Source organism: Rattus norvegicus, chromosome 7 (assembly GCF_021556685.1).
Source record: "Rattus norvegicus strain SHRSP/BbbUtx chromosome 7, alternate assembly SHRSP_T2T, whole genome shotgun sequence".
NCBI classification, from domain to species: domain Eukaryota; kingdom Metazoa; phylum Chordata; class Mammalia; order Rodentia; family Muridae; genus Rattus; species Rattus norvegicus.
The window spans coordinates 70,162,176-70,165,912 of NC_141540.1; positions in this window are offsets into that span (position 1 = coordinate 70,162,176).

Below are 3,737 nucleotides of genomic sequence, written 5' to 3' on the forward strand. Positions count from 1 at the left end.
CTGTTTCTTAAGAGAGGAGTCAGGTTGGTTTTGAAAACTGTTTCTCATTAGGTTTAGCCTTTCAAATCAATTCTCAGGTATCCTCACATTTCAGTACCACATCACAGGGCAGTTTCCAAGCCATGAATACAGCATAACTTAGGACTTTTAACAAGTAAGAAAAAAACAACCAACAGGAATTTACTTCAAAGGTTGCCTTATAAAACTATGTGGACGATCGAAGGAAAAAGATTACCAGTAGAATCACAAAATTTGACTACTTCAAAACCAAAGTCAAATATTACCTGTGTTGATCACCCTTGTCACCTCTCCAAGTGTTCACTTCCTACAAGTTTAACTGCAGTAGCACTTGGAATAGCTTATCCTGCATTTTAATTTCAAGTAAGGGAAATTCCATTGTGCCTTTCATGCGATAGGTTTGGGTTTTTATGTGTAGCGGTTACATGTAATTGGTATGTGTAATTGTAATGTGTAGCGGTTATGTGTAAGTGTTCTGTGTAGCTGTTATATGTAACTGTTATGTGCACTTTCCCTTTCACTGTAGCATTATAGTCCATTGACTGAATAAAACCACTACTAGTGTATAAAGTGCAGGGCTGATGGGCATAGGCTGTTTATGGCTCCTTATTAGAAGCAATGTTGAAACAAACGTTGGTTTAAGCCCTAGGCTTGATAGGTAGTAATACCCAATAAGTTGCAAACTGTTTAAGCCAATCCCCGCACATAATATATGATGTTTTGAATCAAATAGTATTCAACAGATTGTCTAACTTTTAAATTTATGTCATGGTGATGTAAAGACACACATCTGTGATACTGGCGTGTTTTTCACACATGAATACTGACTAACATTGACCATTTAAATAATTTCTTATCAATGTGTCCTTAAAATTCACTAAACAGATGTTTTAAAACTTTAGCGCACTTTCATAGATTAAAAAAATACATATTATACTTTAAGCAGGAATTCTTTGCACATATCCTTAAAGATTCACATAGTTCAACAGGGAAAATTTAACTTCAGTGGAAACCTTGTTCTTTATTTAAAATCATTGAACAGAAATCAAAAGCAAGAATCAAACAGAATGTTATTAATTCAGAGTAACAGATTTCTATATAGTAAAGAAATTACAAGGAAATGTCAACCTATAATTAAGTTGATGGACAGAAAGAAAGAAAGAAAAGGTTATATGGGTTCCTATCCAAAGTGTGTGAGCTCAAAGTCTCAAAGCTTGAAAACCTACTTTAAAAATTAATATGGGCAATGAGTAGGACATATGCTGATAGAGGGGTAACTGGGAAGTGGGATATCATGGGATGGGGGCGGTTAATGGATGGGGTAACCAGGAAGTAGGTATTATTTAAGACTTAAACAAATGGAATGATTAATAAAAATCATTCATACAGTACAAATATTTTGTTACTTCCTAGGATTTTTATTAATTCCTTGGAAATCAAGTCATAATATTATAAAATAAATACTCAAATTTGTTTTCCTATTTCATATATTTTAGCATATCTGACAGTTTAGCATTTAATAATTAACTACATAAAGGCATGGTTGTGGTTTCTGTTTGTTTCCTTTCAACTATTAGATAATGTAGTTCCACAGTTGTTTATTAATCCTTCTCTATTTAGTAATGGAAAGTATGCGTGGGAGATTAATTGCAGTGCCATATTTAAAGAATTACTTCCATGCACCATTGCCAACTAAACAAAAAAATGGTATATATAAGTAAATTGATTTTACTGTCTTTATACGTCAATATTATGCTTTAATCCTGAGCCATGGTGAAAGTGTGGTTTGTCCTTTTCTCAAGGAACTACTTATCATCTATAGTCATCTACTTCCAGAGAATGAAAATAAGAAGGTGTTTAGAATGTTTTAATTGGCTGTTTGGTGCTGTGTTACAAACTTGATTCACTCTTTTCAGCATTATATATTTTTAAATTTGGGTTTTGAGATGATATATTGTCTATATTATTTATTTTATTTCAAATGTCATTATTTTATTTTTATATAAGTGTTTTGGCTGTATTTATGTGTGTATGTATCCCTCTTTTAGCTGGTTTCCATGAGGTAGAAAGAGGGCTTGCCATGTGTCTTAGGGTTCTCTAGAGTCACAGAACTTATAGGTGGTTGCTATATTAAGAGAATTTGTTGATGACTTACAGTCTGTAGTCCAACTCCCAACAATGATCAGCAGCTGCTGTGAATGGAAGTCCAAGGATCTATCGGTGGCTCAGTCCCACAAGGCAGGCAGGCGAAAAAGAGAAACTCTTCCTTCTTCCAATGTCCTTATATAAATCTCCAGCAGAAGGTGTGTTCCAGATTAAAGGTGTGTACCACCATGCCTGGATCTGGGACTTGCTTTGTTCCAGATGACATTGAACTCAGAGATCTCCTTGCCTTAGTCTCCTGGGATTCATAGCCATTATGCCTCAAGATCTCCAGGCCAAAATCCAGGTCAGAAACTTGTATCTCTCAGCCTCAAGATCAGGATCACAGGTGAGCCTTCCAATTCTGGATTGTAGTTCATTCCAGATATCGTCAAGTTGACAACCAGGAATAGCTACTATACCTAATGTGGTGCTAGGAATTGAACTTGTGTCCTCTGTAGGAATAAGAGCTCTTGGGTGCTGAGCCATCTCTCCAGCTCTATGTTTCTTTAAATTTAGTTTGGAATTTTCTAAAAACCTTTACTACATTTACTAAGAGTATAAAAATTGCTCACCAGAATTCTCCAAACTACAAACGGTTCTTCATTTAAAAGATTAATATATTAGATTTCAAATTATTTAAAAGAAATATTTTAATTTAAAATATTCAAGAGAGTTCACTCAATATACCTACATGGATGGATTCTATAGACATTGCTAATGGATCAAATAGTTGAAAGGAGAAATATTTGCCATTCAGTTTTTCTTTAGAGTGTAGTAATCTTCCTACAGATAACCATTGTTCATATAATTATATACAAAGAAGACTTATGGAATTGATTTACAAGCTATAGTCTAACTAATCCATTAGTGGCTGTTGTCCAAGACAGAAGCAAAGAATCAAGAGCTGTTTGATCCACAAGGTTGGAAACTCAATAGAGTTGATACAATACTAGCAAAGGGATCTCTTAGCATTTAGACAAGTGAACTTGACAGTAAGAATGAAGGAGAGTAGGCATTAAAAAACAATCAAAAAAAAGAGAGAGAACAGGAAAACAATCTTAATTCTTTTATGTGGATTGCCAACAAAAAGTTTGGCCAATTTTCGGTTATATCTACCCACTTTAAATATTCTAATTAATAAATCTCCTCGGGGTTTGGGATTTAGCTCAGTGGTAGAGCACTTGCCTAGCAAGCACAAGGCCCTGGGTTTGGTCCCCAGCTCCAAAAATAAATAAATAAATAAATAAATAAATAAATAAATAAATAAATAAATCTCCTCACAGTGTTCGTCCTTCCTTGGGTTTTAGTTGATTCAGGATACTTAAAGTTCATAAACATGATTAGCTCTTATAAGCCCAACTCTTGTCCCTTTGATACACTATCATGACTCCAAACCTCATGCTAAATTTCAAGACTAAAGAAGCATTCACATGGTCTGCCCAGATCTATATCATACGGGGTCTTAGTGCTAAAAGGAGAGGTAGACACATATCTCATCCCTAATCCAGAATAAATCTTCAACTGATAACCTCTTGCAAAGGAATATTTAGTTTCCTCTACAGGGATCTCACTAG